At 43.5% G+C, this 16521-nt stretch overlaps 1 long non-coding RNA gene across 1 annotated transcript; it reads right to left on the bottom strand.

The window, feature by feature from the left end:
• Positions 1 to 1556: 1556 nt before the first annotated feature.
• On the bottom strand, positions 1557 to 4932 carry LOC125712962 (uncharacterized). Its single transcript, XR_007383426.1, has 2 exons — positions 3664 to 4932; positions 1557 to 2195 (listed from the first exon to the last, which is right to left on the bottom strand). It is a non-coding gene; the product is annotated as an uncharacterized LOC125712962 (long non-coding RNA).
• Between the last annotated feature and the right edge of the window lie 11589 nt (positions 4933 to 16521).

Raw genomic sequence — 16521 nt, 5'->3', positions numbered from 1 at the left:
TTGTCATGCTGACAGCATGAATCACAGCCCCGTGGGAGGACAGACAGTGCAGATTGCTGCATCATTTCGTTAGAGGCAATGGGATTGCTGCTGTACCCCATACAAGTGCAGGGTGGTCTGAATTTAGCACATAGGCAGGTAACTGGGATGCACACAGGTAAATGTAGCCCACGGGATGAGTAAAGAAGCAGCATAGTGATTTATCATGTTAGCGAAGAATGCAGATATGCAGGTGGGCATGCTGGATACAGTAACTGAAAAACTCACTTTCTATAGATGTAGGCTTGTGGGTTCACCTAGTAATCCTTAGAGGAGCAGAATCTAAAGGAAACATTAAGCTGACCAGCTGGAGAACCACCCAGGGTACGCCTCCTTGAACAGAGACATTAGCCATAGAGGACACCGTGTTATCACCTTATTAATTCCATAGGGTTATAAATTACGTCACACCCCCAGGGTAATTTCGGCGAGCGCCGTCGCGCCTGCGCAATTAATGCCGCGTATGCTGTCTCACCCCGACGAAACCTCAGTGACGGAAAACCTGCGGACTTCCCTAGGGGCACCGTGGCCATGGGAGGAACTGATATAATGTCACGTAGCGAGTCCGTCCGCTGTCTGTAGCACGCTCAAGTACGAGTGTCGACTGAGCTTTCTGAAATGAAAGTGAGCAATGCGTTACAGATACTGAATATGCATATAAGACAAATACCCGGTACAACTGAATCAATGGTTGGGGAATCTGATTGAAAACGATCTGGCACTAAATTATCTATCACACGTCGTACAACATGCACCCGCCTATACCCTTTACATTTCATTTAAATCCGACCATTTTTTTTCTCTTGTACGCGAATGTTCTGATGGATGACTGCTTCTGATATAGCCGTTTGTGTACCGTTTTGAAAATATATGTGAAATTTACATTTCGAAAAAATGACAGGAGAAATTGTACGCACGTCCAGATATTTTTGTTCTTTGCTAATCATTGTTTTCTTGGTTGGTAAACCTGCATTTCGTTTTTTGACATTCCTAACACGTTCGCGCCATCTAGAGGTAGAAAGTCGCTAGTGAGGGAAAGCCACGTCCTCAAATGGGGTATTTATGAAGTATACCTTAAGTTAATGGCCGCCCACCGGTCGATCGCGCGTCGATAGCTCCCACTGTAAAAAAGATTGGAGACTACTGCCTTAAGTTATGCGGTGCATTCCAAGGTATCGTTATTTTCCGCTAAAAAGAAGATTAATTAATTATTGTGCGTGACACTATTTCATAAATATGCATATTTGTTTGCAGGTGTAATTATGGCTGAGTAATGGAGTTTGGTGACGCATCTCTGTCAAGTTATGACGCGCAACTCCACTGTGAAACAATGTAACCGTGCAATTTTTATATACAATAAATATGTGAATGAAAATATATATGACAATGATACGGTTTCATTCTGTTTGTGTGTGTATTAACTGTTAACCATGTTGCTTAAAATGCAAAGGTGCCCATATATAACAATGCATATTGGCATGTATCAGTGTGTATAGCACGCGTCAAAAACAAACACCTGGAAGAAGAATGTTTTTAATTAAGAAATCTTTTACCTAGCTGGGTCCTGAACTCATGACCGCTGAAATGAGGGAACATACATAGGCACAGATATAGATGAAGAGACCACAGAGGTGTAGATAAAGATGGATAGACTGCCCAGACCGAGGTAGAAAGACCACATGGGCCCAGACAGAGGCAGAGAGACCATACAGGGGCCAAGACACAGGCAGAGAGACCACACTGAAGTATAGAAACCACACAGGGGGCAGACAGAGGCAGAGAGACTGCACTGAGACTCCGATAAAAGCAGAGAGACCCTACACGGGGCCAGGCGGAGGCAGAGAGACCACACAGGGCCCCAGACAGAGGGAGAGAAACCGCAGTGAAGGCCAGATAGAGGCAGAGAGACCATACAGAGACCATACGTCAGCTATAATAATCTTCTTCAGCTCCTGAGAGAAAGACAGACCCACTGCCCTGCACTGTAAGAGCCCGTGTGCTGGCACAGTGTATAACCAGCACATAAACTCTTACTGTTCTGGGCAGAAGGCAGTTTATGGCCGGGGGGGTGGAGGGGGGGGGGATGGACTGAACATAGTTGAAGCCACACAGGTTGCCCCAGCCTCACGCCCTCTCTCCAGGCTGAGTGTTTGTGTCTGTGGGGGGAAAATGAGCGGGGGTGGAATTAGGGTTTTTCTAGTTTCAGTAGAAGCTGTTTACAAGGCTCATCAAACATCACAGCACATTCTGGTATATTACTGCAGAGAGGGGGAAAAGCACCATCCAGGCAGCAGGGCTGTGCTTTTGCCCAACTCCGTAAATCAAAAGGGGGCCGTTTTGGGCACGTTTCCGGTTAAAGGCGTCAGCAGATCGCAGTTTAGCTTCCATCCTGATGACTAACCGGTACCGCGGTTGTTTGAGGCCTGCCAAAAAAAACCGTCCACCCCTGAAGGAGAATGTGAAATCACCCAAATCCATCTGCCCTCCATGACCCCTAAATCAGAGCGAGAGAGGGACGAGACACATGGAAAAAAAGAGTTTTTTTTATGATACGAATGAAATAAAACTGTAGATAGGTAAAATGAAAAAAAGGAGGGAAGCGTCTGACTTTGGGAGGCCGATGGACGGAGAGAAAGAGGGGTGTTTCCTTGGCTACGAGTGGAGGACACTTTGTCCACATAAACAGGAAGTGCTGTTTCAGATGGAGGGAATGCAGAACTCGCCCTGAGATCGCACTCACGCCGGCGCCAGTGAGCACAGCAGCACACACACTTCAGCGCTAAAACCACCAGTCAAATCCAGCCAAATTAAACAGTTTCTGATACGAAGAGTGAAAAATGGTATAAATAACACAGGAAGCATCGCACGTCGGCAGATTTTTCCTTTCTGCTTCCAGCTCCGCCTCTCTTTTTGTCCTGTTTCTGCTACTCCCTCCATCGCCCGTCCTCCACATTCGCCTTTCCCACCCGCGGTCCCCATCTGTGTTTGTAAACACAGTGCGTGTGTCAGACAGTGACGTCACAAGAGCCCACTGTTATTTGGCCACATAATGTAATAATAAATCCTCTTCTCTCAAGCCACACCCACTCCCAGCACTCCATCCCCCCTTCTCCCGTGGCCCATCCCAGATCCCAAGTCCCGCCTCCTCATTGGTCCTGCATCTGATTGGATGCAGCTCCCTTTCCAGCAGCACCAGTACCAGACTGGCGATGCTATTGTTATGAAGAACAGTGCATTAATTGAGTACATGTATACAAGCAAAGTTACAATCAAATGAGGTGCCACACATATTGTATTAAGGACCATGGCACTCAGAAATACAGCTTATTTACTTATAAAAAAGTTTTTTATGCATGTAAAAGTATATTTCATTTTTTTTAAAGAAATAAAAAGCATTTGATATACATCAATAGTACATCAAATATGTTAATTATATTGTAAAGGTACAGACATTTCAATAAATATTTTTAAGGCAACAATTTTTTAACTGTATTTCAGCATAGAAAGTATAATTACAAAAACATCCATCATATTTCCATACAGAATGTAAATCCAGCTTAGTACATATTTCTTGAATTTGGGATTTAACTTTTTCCGCGTATATGAGAAAAATGGTGTATCTACCTGGGACAGTTTGCCCTGGACTCAAAGCTGAACTTTAGAGCTTCGGGAGTCATGATCCGGTTTGAGACGTCACACCGACACCACTGGCTGTTCCCCAGAGAGAGAGCAGGAGACATTACTGGCTAAAACACTGGAAGTCGTCCCCTTCAGACAGACTGGTCACTTGTAAACATCAGATCAAAGCAGCATCAGATCAAAGATTGCACTGAAACAGATAAATATCGGGAAGAAAAAGTCCTGTGATATATGAATCCCACCTGTACCACCTCTGTCAAAGCATGCGGATATCTCTCCTCGTACCCCTGCTCCCCACCTGCGTTTGGATGACGCTTCTTCCCAGGTCACTCCTCAGAGTGGCCGCATTGGCTTCTCGTCACTCTCCAGAGCTTCTACTTCGACCAGATTCTTTATCATCATATCGTGTTCAGTCGAAAAGGAACCGGAGGCAGAAAGTAACATCTCACCGCACTCAGACAAGACTTGGAGCAAACACATCTCCGAAGACTGCCACTTTTCCAGCACGCCAAGACCCCTGACTTCTGCCCTGAAGTGAACGGGTCTGTGTCTGTTAAACCACAGGTTCCCCACAGAAACAGAGAGCAGACAGATCTGTTGATAACAGCCTGTTCCCTGACACAAGAGCACGGACAATCTCTGAAATCCCGTCATTTTGTAGCCCTGCAAACGGAACGAGAAGGGAACCGCGTCGGCCACAGCAGACAAACAGACGGACGGAAGATCACACTCTAGACTCACGTAATCACACACCCACATGCAGAAGCGGCAGCTATGAATCCCCAAACTTCATCCTTACACCTCACTGGCAGTCCAGGCATTGAGATTAGTCCCATCCAAAAATCAGGCACTAACATCACCGTTTAAAGTGCCAAGAAAGAAGCAAACAACGAAAAGGTAAAAAAAGCTGGAAAACATTAAATCATGCTGCATAAATACAGAGATAAAGGATCCAACAGCTATACTACTTGGACACGAAAAACAGCAATGGTGACAAATAAATGACCACAATGAAATGGTCCAAGTCTCAGGGTCCAACAGCAATCTCTTTAACAGCACGGAGCAGAGAAGTGCTGTCGGTCAGCTTGCTCTTATATACTCAGCCTTCTGCTCCTGTCCTCTGTGAGCCTCTAGTACAGCCTAGGTTCCTGGAGTCAAAACACGGCCTTCCAAATAAATCCCCCCCACCACATGCTCCACAACACGCTCCCCAAATCCTCCCAGGTCCAGCGTTGCACAATTTTCCCCCGTCGCCCTCTGCTTTGCTCCAACCTTGATGTTGTTGCGCAATGCGGATTCTCGCAAACCCAAAAGTTGGACAAGAGAGGAAAACAGAATGAATTCCAGAGGCTTGGAGTCACGGCTTCACTTTCTTTAAATGAAAAAAGGGAAAGATCTGGATACACTATTTCCCCCCTTTGCCACCCCCCAGTGCCTCCATTATGGAAACCATGTGTGAGTGTGGAGTTCACACCCCACCCACAGTGAAGTGTGTGGTGGACAGTGGGACAGAGGGAGGCTAGGGGCAGATGGGTAAGAAGAGAGAGGGAAGGTTCACACTGAAGAGGGAGAAAGAGAAGGAGGGAGAGAGGCTCGGAGAGGGATAGAGAACGAGGGGGGCGGCGGAGAGCGGAGGTGGAGAAACATCGAAGCGGAGATGATCCCGCCAGACTGTGCTCAAAATGTCAGGACTGAGGATTTAAAGGAAGCCAGGTGGGGAGAAGAGAGAATGAGGAGAGAACAGGAGGAAGGAGACCACCGTCTCCCAAAAAAAATAAGCAGGCTGTCAGCTACGAAACACACGGTCTGCCTTTCCTCACCCAATGCGGAGATGCAAAGGAAATGCACATTCATGACAGTAGCATGCAGCATGCAGAGGACAGACCGGCACATGCAGATACCCATATGCCTGCAGACCATTAGAACTCAGAATGTCCTGAGCGATATCCGCAAGGCTGTGAATTCAAATTTCAGATGCTGCTTTAATCACTATGGGAACCGCTGAAATAAAACAATAAGAATCATGTGCAGTACGCTGGGACACTTTCACAGAGAAGACATTTGAAACATTTCAGGTATAAGTCTCAGTAAATGTCAAAAACTCCATAGTAAGTGACAGACCACTCCTACTAGCAACGCGACATCGAACTTGCAGACAGAGGCGAATAGTTTCGCAAATTATGTTGTTAGCACCGATCCTTCGTAGGTCAGCCGGCCTCGCATGGTGAGGCCCGGGATTTTTCTCCGTTTTTGTGAATGAAAGCCAACACAGAGCGGAAATCCCTGCTCGCGTGAGTCACTGTTTTCACTGGAGTGGAGATCCTCATAGAACCTTCTGGAAGGACCTCGCTGGGGTGCGGGTGCCCGTACGGGCTGGAGCTTGGGCAAAGGCCAGTGAGTTCCAGTCAATTCCTTATAGCAGGGGTATGTAATCATTTTTCCTCACGGCCCAAATTTCGTCAGACAAGCAAAGCCAAGCCAAGGTCCGGGGGCGGGGGGGTTGGGGGGGGGGGGGGTTCCCCTCAGTAGATTTCACTGACTGGGGGGGCATACTTCATCACAAGGTCCGAATTACAATGTCCAGATGCGGACCACAGTCCACCATTTGATCACCACTCTCTTATAGTGATTTTAACATGAAAATAAAAATGTGCAGTTAGGCGCATTGAGTGACACGCTAGAACTGCAGGTTTCTCGTCTTCTCGTCTCGTTCTGGAACAAGCACACCTGGAGAAATGGCAGATTGCATGCTAATTGCATTTGTTTACCAAGGATGACGATAGCTGTGGTAGTTCAACATTGTGATCACAGCGCAAAGATTACGAGTTCAGATTTCTTGGATGAAAGCAACAGATAAATATGTAATGTAAAGTATGGTAGCTATACTTCGGCCTGCCAAACTTCTGGTATCAGGAAAATCTCATCGAAGATTTTCAATGGGCTTTGTCTGGTGAGTCCAACATGGCTGTCTACAGCAAGGGCACTTACTGACACTTTGAAGAGTGAATGAAGCTCAAAATCAGAAGCTTTCTATCGGAAATGAATGAGGTCTTCCACACTGCGCTGAAGGTACGGCCAAAGGCAGGCAGAAATGTAGTTTATTCGGAGGAACGGAGACATTTTTGCTACAGGTCCACTTTGCATCTGAAGGGGAGCGCAGATGAAGATCACTGCAGGACTTATCAGCAGATTGTGCCAATTACCAAGATGGACATGACAGCTGTATGTGGAGGACATGGAAGCAGTAAGTGTGTGCAGAGATCAGCTAGTATTCTGTGTGTCACCCCTCAATCCCGCTGATGTGGGATCAGCAGAGTTCAGGGACAGCACATCTGAAGAAGGAGTGGTCGGGGGGGGGGGGGGGGGGGCGGCATAAAGTCCACTTGTAGGTTTGTAGGTTTGTAAATTTGTCGATAGTTTTTCCATAATTATTCATCACTGCATTCTAAATGATGCCCCCCGGGTTCCAGTCCATGGTTTAGTCTGGCTTAATTGGACCCCTTTTTTTGCTGCATGGGCACATCTAACATCCACCCAGAAAAAGGGGAAGCAGAGAAGATGGGGTGGCGCTGATAGAGTCTGGAATTTTGGAGTGAAGTTTGCAGGTCAGGTACCATTTGGAGGCACTAGTGGGTTTTTGAGGCTAAATGACCTTTAACCCCGTTCCCAAAAGTGTCTGTGGTGAACCAGCAGTGACGCACTTCGCTTGGACAGAAAGAAGGGCAGGCCTACGGGAACCAGTCCCCACGGGCACAAATGTTAGTTAACGGCTCTCATTCTTTCCAAGACTTAGACAGGAAGTAAGAAACCAGTAGCAGAGGAAATAGGACGACCAAAACATCTGTAGAAAGAGGGGGAACAGAGGGGGCACCATTTACTGAGATATGGGGGGGGGGGGGTTGAAATTGTCACAGTCCCAGCACATCTGGAAGTAATCCGGAATGTAATACTCAAACATGCACACACACACACACACACACACCCTCACACACGCGCACTGAGCACATGCCGTTCCCTCACTGCACACACACACACAATCTCACTGCCATACAAAAACAAAATCAGACAGCGCCAGCAAATCTCATCCTGAAGCCAGCGGTACTGTTCTGCAGTTCTGGTGCCCCTAGTGGTCAGTGCTGGTCAGTGCTGCTGTTAATGCATCTGCATACGGCAACGAAATCATGCATTTCAAAAATGTGGATAAATAAAACAGGGATTCCTCTAGCCATTAAACATATCTGGCCTGTATCTCAACCAGACAGCCTGATATAATTAATTTCCCATTGATTAGCTGAGCCAGGCTATTCCTTCAGGCATCCAGATGTTGGAATGCAACAGAAACGAGGTTTAATGCTTTGAAATCAAAGAGGTGACATGCAAAGCGTTCCCATATGCCATATATTTTTTTTGTTGATAAAATTACATTTTGGGACACAATTACTTCCAAGGAAAATTATACATGACAAACATCAACACATGTTATGTATCAGTACTGCATGACTTCACTGCATTTCTGCACAAAACCACTGGATCAGTGGTAAACCAGTGAATTTCAGTACAATGTTACTAACATTTCCTATGACAGCTTTTTAATATATTAGAATATCCATATGGCATTTCAAAACCACCACTGCATTATAGCTCCCTTCTGTTTCAACACATTGGCTACATTTCAGAACTGTACTGAATTTCAGTACAGCTGCATGCTATTTCAAAGAAACTACTACATTTCAGCACCACTACTGCATTCCAGTACAGCACCAAAATGTCCCAATACAACTGCTGCATTTCTGTATCATTACTGCATTTCAGTGCAGCTTTAAAGCTTATTAATACAACTGCTACATTTCTGTATCATTACTGCATTTCAGTACAGCTTCAAAGCTTATTAATACAACTGTTACATTTCTGTATCATTACTGCATTTCAGTACAGCTTCAAAGCATATCAGTACAACTGCTACATTTCAGCACAGTTACAGTAGCACATTTCAGCACAGCTCCAAACCATATTAGTAGAACTACTACATTTCAACACCAATAGTACATATAAGTACAACTCCATAACATATCAATAGAACTGCCACATTTCAGTGCAACACTCCCGTATTTCAGTAACACCGTCATGTTTTCCACATGAAAATGTGTTTCAGCTGTGTATTTCACCAGTGAGGTTAAAAGAAAGCAATCAACAGCTCTGTTGTGTCAGTCAATACCTGTTAAACCAGTCACATTTGGAGATTGGTGTCAATGACTTGAAATAACCGGTTTGCTTAAAATGTTTTTGAAGACATTCAGGGTTTAGAGAAAGATCATTCATTCAGCAAATCATATTATCATCAGAAATGTGTAAGAAATAGCCTCCATTTATGGAAATGTGTCCTCACAAAGTCAGAAGCGAAACCACTCTGAGTGAGCTGAGTTCATCGTCATTGCAGTCAGCTTCTCCAATCCAAGAAGAACTCGTACCTTTAAAAAAAGAAAACTCATCTCCTCATTTGGCAGGTGGCTCCATGCAGAATTGCTCACAGAGATACAGGTAAGCCCAGCAAAGGCAATAAACCACTGATAATCCTTCTCCAACTACCCAGAAACAATTCAGGGCTGAGTGACTTTAGCTCTAGAGAGTGATGTGTGAAAGTCCAAAATGGCTGAAACACTACAACAACACATTTTCAGCCCAAACTGAGAGCCAAAAGACACAGGACAAAAGGACACAATACTGGAAAAGCACCAAGATAAACGACAAATGCCTTCTTAATTTCATTTCATATGAGACCTTTCCCCAACAGATTTTCCCCAAATGATTTAAATAGCCGCGTTTATGATAATAATTGCAACAGACTTGCTATATTCATGTGGTCAGGATCACACATTAAACCAGACTGATCACACCACTGCATGTTTTTTCATAGGTTATTATTCAGAAAACTCAGAGGGGGGGCATTGACCTCTAGGTCATATACAGTATCAGTCACAAGGTTTAGCACCTATCAATAGAACGGTATATTTGTACTATCCTCTACATTTTTGAACAATTACAAAAACATATACATTGTAAAATAACATATATGGAATATATGTATACACTGACCAAAAAAGCATTAAACAAAAACATAATAATTTGTTGGGGGGGGCAGCTTTATGGGTGGGGACTCAGTAGGTTGCTGGTTCAAATCCCTGAGTTGGCAGAGTGATCCTATCATTGGGCCCTTGAACAAGGCTCCAGGAACTGTCTGACCCTACTGTCTCCTTTATGACAGGATCATGAGGTGGCCTCCTCCAGCTGTCCTGAAGGAGGGTCCACATATGCTGAGCTTTCGTTGGCCACTTTTCCTTCACTCTCTGGTCAATCTCCTCCAAAGCCATTTCTACTGTGTTTAGCTCTGGTGGCCAGATCATGTGATGAGACACTGTTACTCTTCATTGTAAGATGCTTGGTGTGGCCAAACTGCTGACTGGTACTGTATGTGCAATTCTGCAAAGTATTATTTCATATTTCCTTCTAATTGATACTTTACTGAAATGTCATGTGGTAATAGTTGGAGGGAGCAAAAACATGGACTGTCTGTAGGTCCCTGAGGATTGGGAAACACTGCTCTAAGCTGTATGTGAGTGTGTGTGAGAGTATGTGTGTGTGTATGTGCGTGTGAGTATGTGTGAGTGTATGTGAGTATGTGTGAGTGTGTATGTGAGTATGTGTGAGTGTGTATGCGAGTGTGTGAGTATGTGTGAGTGTGTATGTGAGTATGAGTATGTGTGAGTGTGTGTGAGTGTGTATGTGAGTATGTGTGAGTATGTGTGAGTGTATATGTGAGTGTGTTTGAGTATGTGTGAGTGTGTATGTGAGTGTGTGTGAGTGTATGTGAGTATGTGTGAGTGTGTATGTGAGTGTGATTGTGTATGTGAGTATGTGTGAGTGTGTATGTGAGTGTGAGTGTGTGTGTATGTGAGTGTGTGTGAGTGTGTATGTAAGTATGAGTATGTGTGAGTGTGTATGTGAGTGTGTGTGAGTATGTGTGAGTGTGAGTGTGTATGTGAGTGTGAGTGAGTGTGCATGTGAGTGTGAGTATGTTTGAGTGTGAGCATGTGTGAGTGTGAGCATGTGTGATTGTGAGTGTGTATGTGGGTGTGAGTGCGTGTGAGTGTGAGTGCGTGTGAGTGTGTATGTGAGTGTGAGTGTAAATATGTGTGAGTGTGAGTATGTGTGAGTGTGAGTGCGTGCCCTGCGATGGATTTCAGTGCCATGCGGGGTTTATTTTGCCCTAAATTTACTGGGACGAGCGCCCTGCCTATCAGGACACTGTACTGGATAAAGGGCTATGGGAGACAGATCTAACTCCATCACTGTCATCAGTAATATGTTTAAAAACAACTCATGGCTTCCTGCATATTAACCTAATCCATTCTACTTTTGGTTCCATGGATAGTTTTGAGAACAGCCCTGAGTAGGAATACATGTATTCCTCTGGCAGTTGAATATCTTACTGTTTACAGTAATGATGGCAGCCATACATAAATATACCTCAACTATAATCACCTAAAAAGATCTCTAATGGTCTCCTTCATGGGAGGGGTTGCTCAGCTTCTCAGTCATCCAGAGGTGATCGTTTCAGTCGTTCAGTAAATTGCATTAGACAAAATGTCTGGAACGGGCAGCTTGTCGCATGCAATGCAGGAAACGTAGGTAGGAAATGAGTGAGCAGAGCACTGTCCTTATTAAGATGACAGAGGACGACAGGGGGGATCGCTAACACTGTCAGGGCTTAAAGTGAAGAGGAACACAACCGAAGTTATGGACAGCCCATGAAATGTCTGGGTCCTTCATGGGTGCTGTGAATAAAAACGGCAAGTTACTGAACAGATAATGCAGCTGTGTCACATCACAAGTTTTATGACTGCAGTTCAAAAGAATCATAATGAACCGATAAAACCAATCACCTGAGTACTCACACACGCCTACGTCGGTGAGTGTTTTTTAGAGATCTGGGCTGTTAGTCAGTTAATTATTCAGAAATTAGGTAATGACTGAAAGACCCCAGAAAAGCAATAAGGTTAACATGTCAGAGTACTTATTTCCTAAAATACGGAAGGTGAAAGCTGATAGTCTCTAAGCAGGGAAGCTAAAAACATTATAGGTGAAGAATGCTGCATATTGAATTGAGCCTGTGGATACATCATCACACCCAGAGTGCATCCCAGAGCAGTTCCCTCTGCATCCAGGCCTCTGACCAGGATAAATGTTTGGATTCATGTTTGGATGAATTTCATTACATTTAAATCCGAGTAGTTTTATATTATATTTCACCCTTTGCAAATTTGTTGTGAAAGACACTATATAAAAATAAATTGAACTGAATTATATATGGATGTTGGCTCAGTAGCCTTGAGTTATTGACTCTCATCTTCAGCTAGGGATTGAAACGCCACTTTTGCTGTGTATATATTGAAGATTCCTCTCCGTACCTGTTCCCCTGCGGTCCAGTGACATGCAGTGATGAGATCAGGTGTCTCTAAGTCGCCCGAGTTGGGTGTGCCTGGTGATGGACCGGTATCTTGTCCCAGAAGGCCCCAGCTTTCTGTGTTGAGCTCCAGATTCCCATTAAATTGTATAAGCAGTAGGAAGGTGGATAAAAATAGAAAAACATTTTAAGACTTGAAAGTATTTTAAAGAGGCTGCAGATAGATTTTAATGTTTCGCTGATGCGAGTCTCGCAATGATTTGTAAATTTTATTTAAAAAATGCATGAGATCGTTGAAGAGCCTGAGAAGGACGTGAAGCTTCAGCTGGATCTCTTCTTGTTGGCAGCAATGCTCTAACTTCTCCTGATCTGCTTCTCCTTTGGTCTCGTGCCACACTGTCTACAGGATGCTGCTAATCAGAGTGCTATGAATGCAGCATGAATGCATAATGAATAATGAATGTGCATTGATGGGCTATGAATGCATTATAAATGCATTAGGCAGCTGAACTTAATATTATATGAATGCATTATAAATGCAATATGAAGGTGCCCTGAAATGCATCAGGACCGGTGCCCATCTGGTCCTGTCCTATGTGTCATGTTCCCATTTGGCCAGCAGGTGCTGCTGGCCATCCTGTTCCCTCCTCTGTCTTGTAGCCCCTTCAGCCCTAGTGTGTTTCCTCCCTGCACTGCTGTGTGGCTTAACTGACTGAGTGGTTCCCTTTTGTGGTTATGGGTTCGAGGTTGGCCAAAGGCTAGCTTCAACTAATTAATGTTTGTTGGGTTGTTTTTTTTTAGTTCTTCTGGTTTAACGTTTGCATCAGTATTTCAGTTACAGTTCATTGTCTTGCTCCTTGTTTCCTGTTCATTTGTTTGTCCTACTTTTGTTTCAATTAGTGTTTGGACCTTTGTCCCCTATCTGCTAATTGACCTCTCAGTGCCTGTTATTTGTATTACATCATCTGTGCCTTGTTGCTCCATGCTCTTATTGATCAGTTGATTTGATTGTCTTCATCTGCTCCCCGTTGCCCCTAGTTCTGTGAGGCCACACCTACCACTCCGTAGTCATTGATATCAGTGTATTTAAGTGCACTGCCTTTGTTCTAGTCATGAGTCAGTCATTCTGAATGTTACTGTGTTCAAGTCACTCTGTGCAGCAGCATCATTATTAAAGTTCATGTTCTGTTCCTGGTTTTGTTCTTCCCCCCTTGTTACCTTTTTTGATATTTTTGTAGTTGTTCTTGTTTTCCCATTTGCTTTAGACCCCACATACTCTGTTATTTTGTGAGTTTCGCAATGTTTGTTTCTTTCAGTTTCTTTAATAAACACCTTTGTCTTGCAGCCATAAGTGAATCATCACCTCCTTTCCTCGCCCGCACCATGCCACGCCATAATAGGATGGTCTATGAATGCATAATGAATGTGCACCTAATGTTATATGAATTCATTATAAACGCATTATGCAGGTGTACCTAATGCTCCATGAATGCATTATGAAGGTACACTGAATGTTCTGTGAGTTCAAAATGATATGCACTGAATGTTCTATGAAAATTGTAATTGTAAATGCATTATGAAAGAATATTCCCAAATGAAGGGCTTTCCCAAATTAAAGGCCTATTAGGAAACAAATATAACAAGGCTGATCAGTCACTTACTGAAATGACTTTGTCACTTGGCAAATTATATTACAGACAAGCTAATGTGTTAGAAAAGCAGTAAAGTAGGAATCCAGTTAGACATTTTTTTCTTATTTTGCATGTTTGATGTAATATCTTAGAAAGTCCTTCACATCTAAGCCTGTAACAAAATGTTCTCTGACATGTCCTCTGTACATGTGTCAGGTTTTGCATTTGTGGTACAAAAGTTTAAAAAGTTACAGTAATTGGCACTAATCGACCTCTTCATTTTATTTATTTTTAAACTGCATCTTAGTGTTCAAAAGCTCTCCTGACTAGGCATCAATCAATAATCAAGTGATATATATATATATATATATATATATATATATATATATATATAAAATATAAAATGACAAGGTATACAGGCATACATTTCAGAAAAAGAATTTTCATTTAGGTTCAAAAACTTCAAACTTCCAAAAAAGAAATGTTGTAACTGCGATTGGTAGAATGAAAACACCCCCCCCCCCACCCACACATCCACCTGAAAATATTTACTTGGTAAACCCAGCAGGCTGACCCTCCCCCCTTAGACTCTGTGTCTCTGGACCCATCGGAGCATGAGAGTTCGCCAAGGTGGGCGATCAGATAAGAACAGTGGCAGGTTCAGCTATGTGCTTAAGCATGTGTGTAAATGACGTCAAAAACCTCAGCTAAATTATTCGAGGAAAAGGGGCAAATGGAGACTGCAAAAAGAAAAGGTAAGAGAAAGAACAGCACGAAAGATCTCTAAGTCTCAGGAAAGATAAAACAGGCATAAATGAACAGAAAAGAAATGCAACAACACAGTTTACAATGTGGATGAGGTGCTTCTGTTCAACATGAGGAACGAATAGAGGATTTTTAGGCTGATTTCCCTGGAACTTACAGCATTCAGCAGGAGTTACTTTAAAAGACAAATACAATGTGAATCACAGAACGAGCCAAACTGATTACATTCCAGTCCCCAGTCTAGAAGGTGATAGAAAAAAAATCACTCAAGATTCACTACGTCATACGGCCCCCACCCTTTGACTCCTGTAAGCAGGAAGTAAGGAGCGCATGCTGATTACTGAGCCGACCCTTCTGAATAGAAAATCAAACCTTAATGCTACAGCATGCAGTCACATATTAGTACAGGGGTTCATACAGTAAACTGGGGGGGTCGTGAGACACTAGTGAGAGGGTTAGGATATGATTTCCAGAATATTTTAAAAAAATTTTCAAAAGAGAAGTACTGCATGTTAACCCTAACTGCAACTGGTAGAATGAAGGACCCCCCCCACTGGTGAAATGCACACTCATTTGGCAAAATATACAGATGGGGACCAGCGGTGCCATAAAGGGGGGAGTCAGTTAGCACAATTCCAAGGGCCCTAATAATTTAGAGCATAATATGATTGGTTTGGATTGGGGGCCCTATATGATATGCTTCCATTGGCCCAAAATCTTTTACAGCACCCCTGACGGATACACCCCTCCCCCCAAGTCTCAGCAAAATGTACAATGGGGGACTGTTATTTTTTTTTTGGGGGGGGGGGGAGTCACGGGCTGAAAAATTTGGAAATCCATTTTGTAGAGAATTGTGTGCTTTTTCTAAGTCAGTATGACAATGACCTGCACAAAGTGTGGGTCCGTAAAGAAACGCAAAGCTAACCTTGTCTGGTGTGAAGGAAAACACTGGCCATATGCTCAGGTACCATTCTTTGTACAGCATTTACATCACATCAGTGGCTTATTATTTGCGTCTATTGTGTACACGGATTTCATTTGACCTCTATGACACAGCGGAGCTCACGGTAGCTTTGGATAAAAGTATATATAAACGACAAGGTGTGACTGAAGAATGGTATGTGACGGCACTGAATATTTGTTAGATTGTAAGCAAGTGGACTGTGCTTATTGAACCCAATGGCCAATGAAGGAGGCTGTGAGTGAGGAGATCTGCAGAGCTGGCGGTGACGGTGTTTGTGATGACGTTTCAGCTTTAAGATCGCAAGCATAGACAGATTTTAAGCTGAAGGCTTTTGCAATTGTGCAGTACTGAATGTGCAGCTTTTTTACCTCGGAGAGAATTTGCCAAAAGTTCTATCACTGCCCGGATCCTTCTTTTCATTGTATGAATGGTAATTAGGAATTTCGTGAGGATGACACAATGCGAAAAGCAGGGAGCAGAACAGACAAAACAGACGATGCAGCAAGCAGAACCAGCTGCAGGATTGTCTTAGTGCTGACAGGATAATAAACATCTTTGTACTAATGTTCTAGGTGTATTTGGTTCTAGGTGTAGGAAATGTCAGCAATGTCCAGATATCTCCTAAAGCTGTAACTGATGCCTGCATTGAAATAGCTTATGATCTGCTTCAGTGTAATGGTCAGTGGCATCAAAAATATATTCTTGTACATGCAAATTCATTGTAGTGTATTTGCCTGCTTGCTCACAAATGCAATATTTGTAGCGTATCACGATTTATTTATTCATCTCGAATGAGAGAAGTTGCCTTGCCCTGTTTAAAACTGTATGAACCCCTCTGTTTATAGGGATAGCTGATGATTACTGTGTGGTGTGCATGATCGAAAGTGTAATATTAATAATTGTGTTTTGTATTGTTTACTCACAAAATCGTGTACATATGAAAATGCTCATTCCAAGAAAGTTCCTAATCTATCACCTCATACTAGCCTTTTATGTAACTAATGCTCCCCCCCCTCCCAGGG

Source organism: Brienomyrus brachyistius, chromosome 18 (genome assembly GCF_023856365.1).
Source record: "Brienomyrus brachyistius isolate T26 chromosome 18, BBRACH_0.4, whole genome shotgun sequence".
Classification (NCBI taxonomy): Eukaryota; Metazoa; Chordata; class Actinopteri; order Osteoglossiformes; family Mormyridae; genus Brienomyrus; species Brienomyrus brachyistius.
The sequence above is the reverse complement of the archived record's forward strand: the minus strand, read 5'-3'. Positions and strand labels throughout refer to the sequence as shown.